The sequence below is a fragment of the Ambystoma mexicanum genome, chromosome 3q, assembly GCF_040938575.1.
Source record: "Ambystoma mexicanum isolate Mex_15411 chromosome 3q, UKY_AmexF1_1, whole genome shotgun sequence".
NCBI lineage: Eukaryota > Metazoa > Chordata > Amphibia > Caudata > Ambystomatidae > Ambystoma > Ambystoma mexicanum.
The window spans coordinates 983,209,208-983,227,574 of NC_090926.1; the positions used below are offsets into that span (position 1 = coordinate 983,209,208).

Consider the following 18,367-nt stretch of genomic DNA (forward strand, 5'->3'; position numbering starts at 1 on the left):
CACAAGGGACTGCCAGTGCCCAAATTTGTCAGCAACGAAGTACCTAACTCAGCAAGCCACGGGTAATGGGGGAGGGAATGTGTGGGTGGTGGGAAGGAATGGGAGGTGGATAGGTGCAAGGATCAAGGCTGGCGGTGGACTATGCAACTGGCGCTATGGGCTGGCAGGCACAAGGTAACAGGGCGCAGGGGAATACAGTTAGTCGGGAAAGGGGGAAGGGGACAAATGTACGGAAAGTGGCACAGCTACTTGGGGAGCTGGTAGAGGACTAGGGGTTGGGTACAAGGAGGGAGCAAAGGGGGAGAAAAGTGGGGGGGACAATCCCCAGGGGAACAAAGAGCAGGCAACAAGGGTAAGACAAGGGGGCAAGTGCAACGCGGAATTAAGGAGAACAGAAACCTAATGGGGGAACAACAATGGGTGAGTTACACAAGCAACAAGGAGCGAGTAGTAGGCCTGGAGACCGGGTGGAAGGGGTCAGGTGAAGGAAAAGTTTAGAGCATGCACACCTGGCCAACGGGGAGCAAGGGTGGGGGCCAGGTGACAGGGGGAAAAGGTTAACAATCTTGCACCTGGGAAAGTAGTACAAGTGGACCCGGCTGCCAAAAGAAGGCCGGGCCCGAAAGTGGGAGTGTTCAAAGTACACGTTAAAAGTTAATAAAGTTGGAAAAGTGATCAGTCTCAGCTCCGCACAAAAAGAGTCTGTTCGCCATCACGTTGGAGTGCATGCTCACCTAAGTCGTAAAGTACAGCGTCAGTCCCGCTTTTCGGATGCGGCTTGCCATCAGGTTTGAGGGCATGCTAAATTATAATGGAATAGTAACAGTGTCAGTTCCTCTCAATGGATGCTGCTTGCCACCAAGTGGGGAGTGTAAGGGTGTGTCGCTCAGAGCAGAATAACCTGAAGCTTTATTACCGAATTCAAGTAACAGAGTACCTGTAAACTACCTCCTGATTAATAAAGCAACTGCGGCCAGTATATCCACAACCAAGTCAGTGTATTATTTTAGGGGGTGGGGGCCTGGTGGAGGGCAGGGGAGAGGGGAATCTGTGGAGGGCCACAGAGTAAACAAAGTTGCTTCGGAATTCAGGTAACCAAATGCAGGACCCGGGAAGGCAGTGTGGGATGTGGCGGCTATGCCAGATCCTAGATCCTTGTAGTTGCCCATGGTGAATCCTACGGCTCTTCGGCGGGGATTCCCTGTCGCTTTGCTTGATTTATCTCCTTGCGCACATGACTCGAAACTGAGGTGGGTTACGCTAACTTCGCGGCTTTGCAACTTACACTTTCTTTTGGAATTAAATTGTTGCAAACTGCTCTTCACAGTGCTTCCAACCCCACGCAAGGTTGAAAGGCGCTACAGGGGCATCACTGCTGCAAAAACCACCTATAAGTCGCTCATTTGGAATTATACTGCCGCAATCTTTCTTTTACTAGTGCTTTCGATCCAGGGTAGCGCTCGAAATCGCCCTGGGCCCGGAGGTGGAAGGCCCAGGCAGATAAGCCTAGAGCTGGCCATGAAGTTAGAAAGTGCCTCCTACCCCCCACAACAAAGAGTGAGAGGATGGCCCGCAGAAAGCCAAAAGGCCCAACTCTCCTTCACACCACTGTGTGCAGGGAGAGGGCCAGGTGCACAACAATGGTGTCCCTAGACTTCTGAGCGCCCTGCCAGGGAACAAGACAGGAGTCACATACCTGCGAATGGTGCTGGCTACTGAGTAGCAAAAGAACAAAGGTCGGCCTACCTGGACATTGTGGGGGCCAGGGCGTGCCAGGGAAAAAACAATGAGGTGCTAATACAGCCTCGCGCTTTTTTGGCCCCATAAGAGGAGGAGGAAGGGTGAGATCACTGACTTCTACTCCTCGGTACGTGGTACAAGCCACACTCAAAGGAGCGCAGAAAAAAAAAGGTTAAAAGGGGCTTAGCATAAAGGTGAAGAACACAGCTGGAACACTGGGCATGGTAGTTTGGGCTACAATAAAGGGAAATGAATAACATAAAAGAGAACAGCACAGCAGGAACGGTGGACATGGTGGTATTTTGGTCTACAATATAGGAACATTAATGAAATAAAAGGGCAGAGCTCAGCAGTGACGCTGGGCATAGTATTGTGGCCTACATGAAAGGAAAATTAATAGCAGAAAAGAGGAGGGAAACATAAAAAAGAAGCGCACAGCAGGAACGCTGGGCACAGTGGCGGTCTGGCTTATAATAAAGGAAAAATAATTGCATAAAAGAGAAGAGCACAGCAGGAATGCTGGGCATGGTATTTAGCATACTTAAAAGTAAGAGTAACAGCATAAAAAGAGGAGAAATATAAAAGAGAAGAGCACTGCAGGAACGCTGGGCATGGATTTTCTTAAGCTACTAAAGGGCGGAAGGGATCAGCCTCGAATTGGCTTTGCGATGGAGCTGGGGCCCCGCCCACCTGATCCCTGGCCCCCCAAAACATTTCTTCCCATTTGTGTTATGTATCTTGGTGATGAGTAATGTTTTTTGTGTAACAAAGTTACGGCCTAATCTTTTCTGCCTTACCTGGTTTCCCAGCACGATTATTCCAATTCATGTTATATCAGGGGAGGGATGGATGGGTCACTAGCTACACCTACCTGCTCATTATTTCACTTCCCTGCACTATGCCACTTCCAGGCGTATGCCTACAAGTAAAGTTTGCAGCAAAACCAAAACACAAAAGTCAAAATTGCTTTTTGTATACCCAACCGAACCAGGACGAAAAGCAAATGAAAAGATGGATCTGCGAACGCAGAATCCAGATGCACTCTGAGAGGAGTGTTCTTCCTGCAGCCCTGCTTATATGGGGCCAATATGCCCTGGGGCCACGCCAGCAAATGACTACTGGCCACCCAAATGGCCGTCTGTGCAGACAGCCAATTCGCACCTATGTGCATGGCTTCCTGCCTCTCCCATCTCTTATTGTTCAGAGTCTCTCTTTACTTTGCTTCGTTGCAGTAGTTTATTTTGTTTTCCTATTCTCCCGTGTTACTATGGTGCCCCTCATGGAGGAAAGCTATGCTGCCAAGCCATTCAACAATTTGGAGTGTGTGTTCATCCGTTAAAGGCGCCCTACCCTAGTCAAAAAGGAAGATCATCCTGGAATCATTCTGGAGTCATCCGATGACTCCATTCTAGAGTCATCCATGGAGAGTTTAGGAAGATCATCCCAAGTCTGCGTACAAGCCAAAATATTTAATGAGATGAGGACACTAGAGTTATCACAGAAACTACTCCAGGATGAGTTCGGATTACTTCCAGTGATGATCTTGGATTACTCCAGGATGACTCCATGACAACTTCAGGATGAGTGGGGGATTACTCTAGGATGACTCTGACAACTTCAGGATGACTCCATGACAACTTCAGGATGAGTGGGGGATTACTCTAGGATGACTCTGACAACTTCAGGATGAGTTGGGATTACTCCAGGATGACTTCAGGATGAGTTGGGATTACTCGAGGATGACTTCGGAATACTCCAAGACAACTCCAGGATGACTTCATGACAACTTCAGGATGACTCCACGACAACTTAAGGATGAGTTTGTATTACTCCCGGATGACTTCGTATTACGCTTGGATGGCTCCATGACAACTCTAGGATGGGTGGGGATTGCTCCAGGATGGTTCCATGATAACTTTAGGATGGGTTCTGAATTGTAAATGATTAATGCAGACTACTCCAGGATGAGTTTTAATGATTTCAAGATGCTTCCAAAAGATTTAGGAAAAGGGGTTGGATTACCCCAGGATGTATCCCTTTTGAGTAACATTGGTGGCATTACTTTACAATGACTCTAGTTAGACTTCTAGATAGTTTTCAGGGAAAAAAAAATTATATGGAATTTTGCAGGTGTCACTTCATCTTTGCTAGAGCACCCGTTAACTAAGTTCCCTCGATTTAGTGCACACAACTACAAACACCCCCACTTCCCAGGTCACAAACCAACCTGTAAGCTCCCTCATTTCAATTCTCACCTCTAGCCAGCATGGCCTCACCCCCAATAAACTCCCACAATTGCAAAGCACTGCACTAAAATACACTCTTCCAGCAGCCTACACAGAATCTGTTAAAGGTCTACCCGCATGACAGACTGCCGCCAGTCACTTCACCGAATATCAATAAGAGCAGCTAACAATTACCCAGTTCATATTATGATTGTAGCAGCTATAAATTGTTGATATTTTAATATAGTATTGCTCTTGTTATAAGATATCTTCAATCAAACATAGGCTCAGAAAGTGTTCAGCATTTTTTTATTCAACAAATTCGGTTTAACAGCATAGCTGTATTCCATAAGAATGAATAGGTTTGAAAAAATACCAACAAATATCATCGATCCTGCATTTCAAAACGCAGAGTCTTCCTTAGGCCTCTTCTGGCATTGCAAATTTTGGTGGCGAGCTTCCTTATCACCCAGCCGTCCATAGTAGGCCAACTGTTAGCCTTGCAGACAGATCTCAAAGATTCTACAAAAAAAGAAAGGATATATGAACCTAAATGGACATCTGAATAGGCATTGTTAAATTCCTTATTGTAGAATACATACCAGATTAATGTTAAAATGTCAATTTACAAATGCATCACTACATTTAAATGCATTTGTACACAAAGGATGAAACGGGCTTAAAGATAGATTTGAACTGAAAATGAATTATGGTTTTCTGTGGCTGCATTCAGAATTTTATGGTCTTTAGTGTAGCTATATTGATTTATATCAGTTAGAAATAGAAGGCATGAGTGAAAATGGGGAAATAGTCTTTCAAACCCTTTGCTAATTAACTACCTCCCCTTTTGCCCATACCATTCTTACACCCCGATACATATCTACCAACAACGCGCACATATCTTGTACCCACACTCACACTCCCATCTGCACAACCTCTGCCACCCACCCGGCTACTCGATAACTTCCTCTATGCAGTTGAAGGGGCCAAAAAGTATTAAAAAAACCAAGAAAAAAAAACATGTTAAAAGAAATACAAATTTGAGATACTCTTCTTAAAAAAGGTAGCATATTTGCATTGGAGTAACAGACTACTTCCTCCCAAGAGTTCACTCTTGTTTTCTTTATCCATCCTACTTTCTTTGCAAATGATATATGGCATTCATAACGCGTCTATACACAAGTGTTCGAAATGCGACGAGGCAGGGGAGGGGGAACAGAGGGAAGACAGACAACGATCTTACTAGGCCAGGTGTCATTCAGATCGCACAAGTGCATGGGAAGGGGAAAAGTGCGAGGGAAAGGGAGAGGGGAAAAGTGCAGTACATGGGAGAGGGGGAAAAAGTGCAGTACATGGGATAATAGAATAAATAAGAAAAATAAAGGCGGGATGATGGCAAGTGCAGGGTAAGAGCAGACATAAGTGCTGGTGGGGGACTGTAGGGATACAGAATACAGTTCCCAGGTGCGGGGGTTGCCAGTGCAGGTGTGTAAATGGCGGGGCCTAGGCCCAAGGTCACAAAGGGTGGCCAGGTAGCCAGTGCAGTTTCAGCCAGGAATTCAGCAGGGTATGGGGGGGGGGAGGTTTTGAGGTGCTTCCGGAACTGGAGATGGTTCTCCTCAAGTTTCAGGGAAGCAGGAAGGCTGTTTCAGAAGGAGGCCCCTGCCGAGGAGAGAGATCTACCACCAACTCGTTGCTTGGAGAAGCGACAGACCCTGAGGGAGTTGGAGGCGGATGATCGAAGAGCTCGAGAAGGAAGATTTTTGGGAAGAGAAAGTTGAAGGTATTGCGGCCCCAGGCCCAAGAAGGCCTTGTGGACAATGCAGAGGGTGTTCAACTTAATCCTTGCAGCCACCTCGAGCCAGTGCAGAGATTTCAGTCCTGGAGAGATACGATCCCTGGGCTTGAGGCCAAGGACAAGTCTCGCAGTCCTTCTGGATAAATTGCAGAGGGCGGAGAGTAGAGGCAGGCAGATGTGACTCTCAACCTGTTTGACGGATACCTGCAGCAGGTGCATTAACCCACTACACCATGAAAGGAACCCTAAACTGCGGAAAGGAAAAGACGTCAAGCTGTTTGTGAGCCATTTTTCTTGTTTGGCTCATTTATCTCATACAGAATCACAGCTGCTGATACAGTGGCAGGGCTTTTAACGGGATGAGTTTGGGGGCTGCGTCGCCCCTGAAGTTCCCTTCAGGTCAAGCCGAGCACTATGTCAAGAATTGATGTGGTGTTCACGGGCGCCGCATGAGGTTGCTTGCTCCACTCTGGAACAAAGCCCTGACTCGGCTAATGCGTATTATTGGCCAGCAGACTCCATGATTTGACAGACACGGTGAATAGCTCAGTTGGTTGAGCACCTGTGAAAAGAGATTTACGTTCAAACAACTGGCTTGAGCTCCGTTTTAGGATTTCCTTATTCTGAGGTTGATGGTGTGAATGTTATTGAGTTTAGAGACGCCCTCAGCGACACCAATCACTTAAGCGCCGAGAAGCAGGCTAGTTTCTGGTTTGCAAATGTATACACTGGCATGACACGAACATGTGTGTGTTTGTTCAAAAGGGAAGTAACCACGTCCCCCATCTCTGAAACTCCCACCCCTTGCCCCTGGGTGCGTTATTCCTGTCCCCTGGGGGAGGGGGCGCATAGTAGGTATGCTTGCCCTGGTGGAGAATTAAAATAGAAAGCGCTCTCACCACCCAGTAGCAGCTTCATGGCTCCTCTCCCTCCTCGGTGGGTGGTCCAGTCCTTCTGTAACACAGGAGGGAAGGAAAAACAGGTCAAGTGGGCGCACATATCAGCAGAACCAGCTTCGCCCCCTCCAATTCAACCTCACGCCATTATTTTGATCGGCTTTACCTGTTTTGTACATCACAAGGCAAACCTGAGCAAACATGCATAGCGCACAGAAACGGTCTTTTCGAAACAAGGCACTAGTTCCAATGTTGGCAGAAAAAGGATCTGAAAGTGATTTGACAAGGATCACACCGAGTTGAAGTGGAGAAGCTAGGACTAGACTCGGTCTGCTTGGTCCAGAGCCAGCACGCTGGCAGACTGGCCACTGCACCACTTGCCGCCCGCAAAATACACACCCTGATAGAGGCATCTTGCCAGGTTGAACACATCCTACAGAATGCTGTGTTATTGTGGGCACGAGGATGAGTATCTCGGCAGGGGGCACTGAGTCTGGTGGTCAGGAGGGCATGATAATGAGAAGTCTCCCTGGTTTGGAGCCGTCCCTGGACCATGCAGGCAGGCACCTTGCCCCTGACTGCAGGGGCACTTAAGAGCCGCAGCCTGAGAGGGGCAGCTGTCCACGTGCTCTTTAACATTTGAAGAGTTTAACAGTAGCCATCCCCGCTGTCCAGGCTGACACAAATGAAATGCAGCCTTTGAATTTCAGAAGCACCGCATCTGTCCTAGTATACCCGCGCTGCTGGCTAGCACTGGGGCTTCTGCACAGCCCAGAAAACCCCCTCACCAGGCGTGCACCCACCTTGTGTTTTGTATTTTACCTTTACTAAGCGCAAAATAGGTGCTGTGTATGTACTGAGTAAAGTACGCTGAACCGTGACATCTGTCCGTTTTTAAGGTGATCGAGCCTCGGAAAAAGCACTTCTGCCGATAATATCGAAAACATAACCCTACCAAAAAAATCTGGATTGAAAGTGGATTGCTACTGGATTTCCCCAAACATTTAAATCCTCTTTAAATCCTCTTTAACTCCAGAAACTCCCATTGTACTTGCTCCCCCCTCAAGACACTGCTCATGTCTTCTTCACAATGGGCTATGTCCTGGGGCACGTGAGCACCGGGGGACTGTAATAATGGTGGTGGTGGTGGTGCGCTACACAAATCAACTCATCATAAACATTCCTATATGATTCTTAACAAATACCCCTTGCATTATTGAAATACACCTTGAGAAGCTACGAGAGATTCAGATGGCCGGCATAGTATCAACTAGTGACTCACAACAACTTACCACCCGATAATACAATTGTTACAGAGTAATCCTTTTTCATAATCGCATCTTTTCCGTCGTGGTCCAGTTCTACAGTATCAAAAAAGGCACGAATCATTGCCACGCAAGTCGTCAGTAATAAACTGCAAATCCTCTCTTCCCAAGCACTGAATGGTATCGGTGGTCTGAAAGACACCCAAATGTTAAATACCCAATGCAAGGCACAAAATAGTTTTCTAAATTTGAAAACAGATATTTAATTTCAACTATTCGCTGATATAAACTTTATGAAAAATAGCAACTAGTAATGCATGCTATTTGAGCAAGGGGGGAACAAAAACAACAATCTTACTAGGCCCAGTGACATTGAGAACGCGCAAGTGCATGGGAGAGGGAAAGGGGAAAAGTGCATTGAGGGGGCGGGAAGTGTGGAGCAGAGTAGAAACAGATACATTATGCAACAAACAGTGGCAGTGCAGCCAGCAAGTGGCAAGTGCTGGGTTAAGGCAAGTGCTGGGTTAGGGGAGCAGACAGGTTATGCCTGATAACTGCATGAAGAAAAAGAGGGGGGGGCAACTGTATGGTACCCCAGTGCAAGGGGTGGCCCGCAGGCAGTTTTGGGTGGGTGACAGGTACCAGGACTTGTCTAGAGACCTCATCAGGTGTGACGGGGGAGAGGGAGGAGAGCTTAACCCACTGAGCTATCTTACCGGCTGTAGCAAAATTAGTAATTATATGTCTGAATGTTCTCAAAGTGAGAAAGCAAATTGCACTCTGTAGTGGATACCATTCAACTGATAACTGATTAAACAGCTAAACAGCAGGCCATTTCATCTACAGGTGTGGTGCAAAGCTGGCCACATGTCAAGCCTGCGTGGAGCTACTTTTCAGGCTTCAGTGGTTGGCAAAATAGGGAAAGCAGTGCACTCACATGACATCCCGTAATCTGGGCACTCGTTACCTATAGAAGCGGTCGAGCAGTGCCCCCTCCCCAGAAAGAAGGTGCTGAAAGCTAACATCAGCGAAGGCAAAGCAAAGCAAAGGAGCTGGATAGCCCTTCAGTTATGCACCCAGAGGCCAAGCCATGTCCCTGAAGGAGGCAGGTGACATGTCAAGGCCAGCACGCTAGGCAACAAGCAGCAGCAATGGAGAAGTGGCAAGAATATCAGAAAGCCGAATGCCTGATGGAGCTGCTGGTGTGACGAATCAGCATCCCAGGCACCAGTGGTCCAGGGATGAATATCGGTTTCTAAACCTTCAATCAACCCCAAACCTCTAGTACACCAGAAGGGATCTGAACAGATTGGAGTACAAGTGAATTATAAGACCTCCTTATCCAATTTTGGTAACGTGGACGGAACGGCAGGCCTATCTCTACAAGGTCATGGATCGTTGGTTAGTTGCAACACAGCGAAAATACAATTATTACCCAATGATAAAAGGGACTGTTCGAGTCAATGTTGTATACAAATATCTACTTTATTATTATTACAACAGACGGCCTTGTAATAGGCTACTTTAATTTAACAATTTAAATTTTCATTGTAACTCCTATTTAGCCGGTATGCATTATCCAGGTCTTGTGCTCAGCCAAAGCCTATTTGTTTTATTGCCCTCTACCTAATAGGGCAACCTTACCACTGATTTGCAGCTCTTCAATTGTACCTTGACTGATCCAACAATAGGTTCTGTTCTGTTCTACCCCTGCTAGTGCCCCCTCTAGGGGCTGGACAGCACCTTAAGCTGTGGAGATACATAGTGCGGTCCAACCAATAATGCCATGACACAAATTTTATTCAAAAACGTATGGCTGCAGGCTTCATTATAATATGCAAAAAATTAAGTTCAAAGGTGCTTGTGGGCATTGTGTGGTTAGAAAAAGGAAGCCCACCTCCCGTCAGCCGGTTAACATCAACACAATACCCAGCGCTCAAATTAAGACCATGCCGGGATTTCCTAAACCGGTTGGAACTCTGGTTATCTTGCTCAGGTCCCCTTCAGCGTTCAGCTAGCGGGACCTGGTGTTCCAAGAGCAGTGTTCGAAGTAGGCGGGAGCGGTGTCCTCTGTTTGTTTAATTAAGATTTACTGTTCTTATACTTTTATTTGTAAAAGAAACAGTTCCGGAATGGTTTCATGTTAAAATAAAAGTGTAGGAAGAAGTTGAAACTTGCACTTCAGTGCACTGCATTGAACATTCCGATAAACGGCAGGTGCATGCAGGGGCGCAACGAAACCCACATTTTGGGGGGGGGGCTAACTGGTGATGGTAGGGGCCACATTCGTAAATGGGCATGGCAAACCTGGAGACTCCACCCCCTCTGTTCTACCCAAGGGTTGTCTGGCATGGGGCCAAAGTATCAAATAGGGCCCAAGTATCAAATGGTAGCAGCCCAGCATTACACATAGGCGCACACACAGTTATACATTCACTCTCTCATTTAAACATCCTATTTAAAATACACTCGCTCATTTACATACACACCCAGCCCCCATACATCATACACTCATTCACAAACTCACTCATTCACTCATTCATTTCATACACACTCCTTGCACACATACATACACAATGAGCTAAAATGCACTGCTAGTTTCAGAAAAGGCTTTCCTCATGTCTCTGCCTAACAAAAAGCAAGTGTGCACATCAGCCCTTTCCCCCTCAGATGTGAAAGAACATATAATGTTTGCAGTCATTCGTAGGGTGGGGGCTGTGTCCATTTGATTTTTGTTAGGCAGCGAGGTGAGGGGAGCCTTTCTTGAAACTAGTAGCTTTAAAGTTTTGCTGCGTTTGTGCAAATACATATTTTTAGCACAAACACAGTAAAACTTGAAAGTCGCCTGGTTCAGGAAAGGCTTCTTCCCCTCTCTGACTAACAGAAAAGTATGGCGTGCAACGCCATTGAGCTAATCAGGCTTCAGCCCCACCCCTCACATTTCGGGGGGTGGAGGGGTCTGCAGCCTGATTAGCTCAAAAGGTGTTGCGCATCTGGGTGCATGTGTTTGGGGGTTTGTATTGTGCATGGGAGGGGACGTATCAATGGTGTTTGTGGGGAGCAGGGCAGGCCAGCGGGGAACCTAGGTCCCCTATTTCTTTTAATGCTCTTCGACCACTGTCCAAGAGTCTTTTCTTTCCTTTGTTTCTGGCTGGCAATCCATTCTTCCCAAGTGGGCTTCCTCTGTGCCGTGCTTGCTCACCTAAGCAGGTCCAAGGTCTCTCAGGTTCCCCCAAAAGCCTTCTAAAAGCACCCTTTCACTTCTAGGGCCTCGAAAATGCTGTTGGTGAAAATCTTCATGCCCGCTTTTGACAGATGTACCCCATCTGTCATGAACAAATCTGGGTTCTGCAGGGTTATTCTGCTGTGTCTTAAGAAATTAAGGCTAATACCGTTGCAGAATTTTGCATTCATCGTCCCCCTGGATAGTTTCACTGCCTTGTCTGATGTGGCTCCCCTCCAGAGCCAAATGGGTAACATTTTGGACATGAATAGCTCTGTTTCCCTCCAACAGTCGAATGTGCTGCTTAGTGACGTGCACATCTCTCCTAATAGCCGTCTCCTCCCTAGGTTTACCAGATCGATCCCTCCTAGGTGTATGACCAGGTATCCCAGGGGGTCACTGAAGGCTATCAAATCAGATAACCTGTTATGCAAATCATCCCAGAACATTCCTGGCATTCCCCACCACATGGTTATGGTATTGCGGAAGTGTGGGTATGGACTAGTGGCTTCCAACCACCTGCCGGCTCTTGTAATGAATTAGTGACCCACAATCCAAGTGGACCTGCTGTGGGGTGTGCCTGTGGAGGCAAAGAATCCCAGGTTATATCCTGTCTAATGTATCTCTTCTAACCTCCCAACTGCTTTACTCTCTTGATCACTAGGCCGCCTATCCAAGCTGAGATCGTCGACCCAATCCAGGATGAGTGTGTTCCGAAATCAGCTGGCTCCCAGCCAGATAATCTGACTGTTTTTTTAAGGATTCCCTGAAATTGAAATCTGCTGAGGGAGCTGCCATTGATGTGAATCAGTAAAGAGTTCCCCACCAGTGGTCAGACCTGCAGGAAGACCCTAATGATGCATACTGGGCAATGTTTGTGGTCAATGATGCATTAAAGGTTAATTATCCTACCGTTGCCCATTTAGTCCGTTATGGACTTCCACAACAAAATATACATGCTGTCTTTGGCCATGCTTACATCTGCTCAAACTAAACCATCTTCCGCTATTGTGCTCCTGGCGATCAGCTCGCTAACCCTTAATGACCCAAAGTATGTTAGCGTGAAAGCGGTCTTGAACCAGGCTGTTTCTTAATCACTGCTGCAAATCTTTTCTAACTATGCAAATAACCTTGATAAATTTTCAACGTTCAAAGGACGGCTACTGTACGGTTTTGTGCCTTACAACTTGGCCCACCCTTTAAGGGTATACTTTATCGGCACGCTGTGGGTTAGGTCTCTGCCGCCTTCCAGCTTGATAAACTAGGACACTGCTGTTAGGCGTGGCAGTGCCCACAATTTCCTCTTATTCTGTAGGAAGGCCCATTCAAAGAACCTTTTGATATCATTGTCATTAATAGATTACAATTGTTCATAATGTATTAAATTCTTTTTTTTAATTTGTTTATTTATAAAGTTTTACACATAGATAGTCAATCAAACAATCAGAACAGTTAATACTCAGCAAAAATACACAGATTAACAGAATATTATATATACATAACTTGCAATAAATCAGTAAATACTCAAAAAGTCATCCCACACCTTTCCGTACAAACTCAATTTCCCTTGCCTCTTGAACACCATCCTTTCCATGGATGCAAGGGCAGACATCATCCCCTCAACCCAATCATCAAGAGTAGGCGCATTCCATGACTTCCAGCCCCTCAGGACCAACTTTTTGCCCAGACAAGCTCCACCGAGTAAAAACTTTTTCCGTGACACAGAGAGATCCTCCAGCAATTCTCCACCTCCCAAAATCATTGTCACAAAATCCAAATCAACATCCAAATTCAAAACACGCAGACAGGCACCACAAACATCATGCCAAAAACCCCGTACACGCACACATTCCCACAGTAGATGTTCTAGACTTCCCAGTCCATTCCCACAACACCAGCAATCATCCGAATCCATCAACCTCTTAAACATTCGTTCCGGGCTCCAAAACACTCTATTGAGGATCTTTATCTGTCTAGACCATTCCACCAGATCAATTGCACAAAGTTTAAAGTTCGCACACATATCCAACCACATCTCGGTTGAAATCTCACACCCCAATCTCCTTCCCCATTCATCTCTCAAATCAGAATTCTCCTTATAAGCAGACACAATACAATTGTATTTCCTGCTAGCAATGGAGCCACCACCTGGCTCCCTTTCTCTAAGAAAGAGATTAACCATTGAGATTCCTTGTTCCACCACATCACCTATGCATCTTTTTAATTTTCTGAAGTCTTCAGATCGGAAATTATCAATGTGAAATTTCGCTCGCAACTCACGCTCACCAATCCACTCACCATCCACCAACACATCATAAATCCAATGGACTCCACCTAGAAACCAATCAGGCCAGAATAAAGATTTACCTCCAACAGAAATCTGCGGGTTCAACCAAATGGAAGCATGAATAGTCTTAGAAGCGACCGATGTATTAAATTCTTAAATGTTTCTAAGCACCTGTTGTACTGCCTGACTGTTTTTGAGACCAGCGCTCTTTGTGACAGACCATCAAAATATCTGCAGCATTATTTGTACCTTCTTTGGGAATGCTGGTCTGTGTTCTAATCCTTGATTCTCCCTTAAGTCTTCTCTCTTTTTTCTTTGTGCGACCATCCCGTTGCTTGATGCGCTGTCGGTTGTTGGCTTACTTAGGTCTTCAGAACCTCCCATGCCTCTTCTGTTATTGGTGTCATGAACTGCTCTGCTCCCAGGTTTAGTTCTCTGAACGTCCTCCACGGTAAACGCGACAATGTCATAGGAATGGAGAGATCTGAGGACGACGAGGACCGCCTCAGGTTTGTCTCTAGAGTATGACCGATGGCACGGCAGAAGGGCCCAGATGTTTGGTTAGGTGTGGGAGACTCCCACGGGTTAAAGGCTCAGCAGTAAGACTGGATGCTAATCCGAATATAGCAGATACAGGCTTAGAATTAGAAGTATGAAATACTGTAGGCCAAGCGAAGCCTGGGTGATGTACCTTGCGTCTAGTCATAAGAATATTAAAATAACATGACACAAGCCCTCGGATGTCATTTAGGGGTTGCCAGAGGTCGCAAATGCAACCTCTGGGGTCTCCCTTGCGACCTCTGTGTTCTCCTTGCGATCTCTAAAAAGAGAAGGAAAAAAAACAAAAATCGTTTTTATTTTGTTTTTTTGTTTTTTTGTAAATCAAGGTCCTGGGCTGTGGCCAGCACCATGTGGATTTTCACGTCTGAAGTGGACGGTTTTCTTGTTCATGCCCCTTAAAAAAAAGAAGAAAACTAAGGAATGTCACAAGTCTAATACTTTCAGCACTGACCCTAAATAAGAAAGAATAGGAATACTAAATAATGTGTCTTTCTGGAATTCTATACAATAATTGCTAGACTCATTAAAGGCTTATTTAAGGCACACTTCAGGGGGTGAGTCACTGATTTAGTCTGTTCTTAAACGCCTCAACTCAGCCTTTCATCCTTCTGAGGTAGATAAATGAGTACCAACACAAGTTGGGTGATATTGGGTCTATATTTTTTCTATAATTTGGTCATGGACGTCTGCTTGCATTCACAGTAATTTGGTGATATGGGCCTATACACACTGATCTTAATGATACAATAATACATATGGCGATTCATTCTTGTATGAAATATACATCACATTATAGTGATATCCTAACCATATTTTTCGTGGTGTACGATGCTATGTGATGCCACTCCCTGTTTTGTCAACGGGTGAAAGGTCGTGTTCCATCGCTTCCCGCAATATCACATCGGGGTGGGGTCAAATGACATCACTTCCTGTGATGACGTCAGGGGGTCAAGGGTTGTGTGATGTCACTTCCGCTACCCCTGGCATTTTGGTGAAATGACATCCCTGCACAAGCCTGGAAGGTACACAGACCAAAAGCATAAACTTGTTATGACAAAAAAATTGTTTTGGTCTTTGCACAAGAACAGCCACATTAGTGATCCATACAAAGGTTATGGGAATGACCGACCTGAGAGTCGATCAGCATAAGGCAAAAGTTTCTGCTGGGTTGTGTTCACAGCTCCAAAAATGGGCAGGATCTGCTAATGAGAGATGAGGAGTGTAGATATAGGTAGATAAGGTCGTATGGTTGGGGCAATTGGCGGCGGTCACCCCCAAACAGTGGCAAAGTTACGGGACGGTCCTAGCCAGGGAGCAGTGAGTCCGTGGGCAATTTCCCAATGGCTGTACTAGAGCCAAATTCGGATGACGGGCACTGTGAAGTTTAGACTCCTCGTCAATGAGATTCAGTGGTCCCAGGGAATTATTGCTTGGTAGTTTATAATCAGAAGCAGATATGTCCGCTACTCTGCAACCGGAAGTGACAAGTGTCTCCGAGAACTATAAGAGAATGACAAGCCTGGCAAACCAATGGGGTACCTTAGAAGTCTAAGGAGATGGGACCGTACTTAGGGCTGGGACCGCCCTCCAAAATGTTTTATGACTCCAATAAATGTGATCTTGTGTTTCCAAAGATACACCATTTGTCCTTGTGATTCTTAGGTATGTGTAACCATTGCATGATGTCTTACACCCCACAAGGGTGGTGGGCAATGGGGTTGGCCGTGCTATGTCCTTGGACCTCGAATGGCCAGAGGTCATGAAGGTCGAGGTCCAAGGCATTAAGCACTCATAACAGGCAGGGAAGACAGCAGGGTTCATCAGGCTCTCTCAGTTCAGGGAAGAGTAGCATCCAAAGGAAAGGGTGATTAACACCCTGGTGCTAATACGAGGAGCACTGGCACCACTCTCACTGGGGTGCTTCATATGAGCTTTTTAGACACCAAAAGGAAGTCACTAGAATTTGAAGGAATGCCCAGAGGAAAGGGAATAAGGGTCCAACAAAGGGGCAACACCAGCGGCTCGGGGTACCATCGCTGCATCAACCCACATTGTGCCCAAAAGCCATTGCTCCAGGTTTTTCTGTAAATTTAAAAACAGCGTGTATGAGTTCAACTGTTCCCCTAACAGTGGCAAGCCGTATAGAGTGAAAAGCTCTGTTCCCTCCCTCATCTTGGCAGAACATTAAAATTATGGGAGAGCATACAAAATAACCAATCCGCCATAACAAACAGTAGCAGTGCTCCTAACGAAGTCAGGTTAGTTGGCAAGCAGAAGGGGAAGGGAACGAGACAGTCAAGCCAATGGAAGAAACCATATAGAGATCTCACATCTTCAATAAGGTGTATGTGGGAACAACCTGTAGAGCAAGCAGCACAGAGTCGAAAAGGAGGAACAAAATAAGAATTGAAGAGTAGCAGGGATTTGGGGCTGCACTATGGTGGCACGGTGCAGGGCAGAGGAAGCACACATGGGAAGAATGTGTTTATCCAGAAAGGAAGAACAAGACTCTTGGAAGATGAGGTCCCACTTGGTGAATGCTAAAGGGGACACCAATGCTGACTTCCACACTGAGGAACAGGCTCACACTTAGAGTGACAACCAGGACACATGGAATGCCAGAGAGCCTGACCACCCTGAGTCAAGACACCACTCTTTGCCTACACAGTGCGGAACGGGCCCACATTAACAGTCACACCCAGGCCACAATGAAGGCCACAGAGCTTAATGTAGTAGGCTCTAAAGACTTATAACTATACTTTGAATAAAAGTGAGGGCCAGAATTATTTTAAATAAGCTCATCATTTCATTTGAAAGGTGTACAGAATTCAATGTTCTCATCGTTCACTATCTCTGCTATTTCATTATTTCTTCCCTTTCTTTCTCAGTTTTTATTGTCCTTTGTTTAATTGTCTCTCTCTTCTTTATTCTTGTATTCCTTTCTGTGATTTCCTATGATCGTCTCTAATTCACTGACTTTTTCCTTTCTTTGGGCCTCATCACGAGTTGGGCGGTAACAGCGCCGGCGTTACTAGCCCTACCGCCAAACTTCCCGGCGCTAAAAGCGCTGGATCACACGTTTGGCGCAACGGGTATTGCCCATTTCCCACTGAACCCATTCGGGAATTCCCCATTCCCCATTGGGCTCAATGGGGAATTTTCGCGCTCTTACCGCCGGCGGATTTCACGGCGGCGTTATGAGCGCAAAATTTCAGCAGACTTCCCCCCAGCTTGGAGCTGGGGGGAAATCTGCCAAACCCGTGATTTGGCGGACCCTTAAATGCAGCGGTAATAGCGCTACTGCTGCATTTAAGGGTTACCGCCAAAGTTGTGATTAGGCCCTTTGTCTTTTTTTTATTTTTTATTCGTATTTATGTAGCGCACAACAGCCCGGGGACATTGTGGCAAATCTCTATCCTTTCATTCTAACTTCCTTTCTTTTTCAACACATTGTGTATAGGCGCTATATAAATAAACTATCATATCATATCAAATGCCTACTGTTTAATTTCACCTTTTATTTAGTGGTTTCACTCTAATTTTCCGTCTTCCTTTCTCTCCACTTCTATTTTCCTCTTTTGCTCTTTTCTCTTTTCTCATTATATCTCCACGTCTCTACATTTCCGTTCCTCTTCCCACTCACTTTCTTCCCATCTCACAGTTTCTTTCATTACGCTGTTGTTTACTCCATTCCATCATCCTCTACGGCTCTCTCTACTTACTTCTGTCTGCCTCTGCCTTTTTCTATTATGTTCCTCTCACTATCTTGCCCTTTACTCACTTTGGAATCCTCCATGCTAGTCCTTCATCTCTCTCTTTCACTCTCGTCATCTACTCCCTTTTCCCAAGCCCGTTCCATTTTATCGGATCCCCTATCTCTCCTGTTCCACCCCATTCCTCACAATTTCATTAGCTGTCTCTGACTCTTCCCCTACGCCAAATGGCATTCTATCTGCCACGCTCTCCCTAATCTCTTTCACTGTACCCCTTTTTGCCATTATCACTACCACTGTCTTCTTTCCCTCTCCCGGTCTCCTGTATGCTTTTACCTTTTTTCCTCCTTTCTCTCAATCCCTTGTGTCATCTATTCCCCTCTCCCAGTCTCCTCCTCTTTTCTCTCCTTCCCTACCCTGTCTCCCGTTCTGTTCTCACCCACTCTCCTGGCCTCATCCTCTCCTCTCTCTTTTATTTATTTGTATTTATTTATTGGACATTTGTATGGAGCCTATACACAAGTGTTACCAAGCGCCACAAGACAAAAAGGGACGGGGATATAAAATCTGGAGATTGGTGTCTGTACTTCTTCCCTCTATATGGTAGGGTAAAGGCATACAACACCCCATCAAGGCTCTCAATGTTGTATAACGTGGTG

General features: G+C 45.9%; 1 long non-coding RNA gene across 1 annotated transcript; it reads right to left on the minus strand.

Moving 5' to 3' along the window:
- Positions 1 to 4,257: 4,257 nt before the first annotated feature.
- LOC138583141 (uncharacterized) lies at positions 4,258 to 6,733 on the minus strand. The gene is made up of 2 exons (XR_011305168.1): positions 6,663 to 6,733; positions 4,258 to 4,487 (listed from the first exon to the last, which is right to left on the minus strand). It is a non-coding gene; the product is annotated as an uncharacterized lncRNA (long non-coding RNA).
- Positions 6,734 to 18,367: the final 11,634 nt, after the last annotated feature.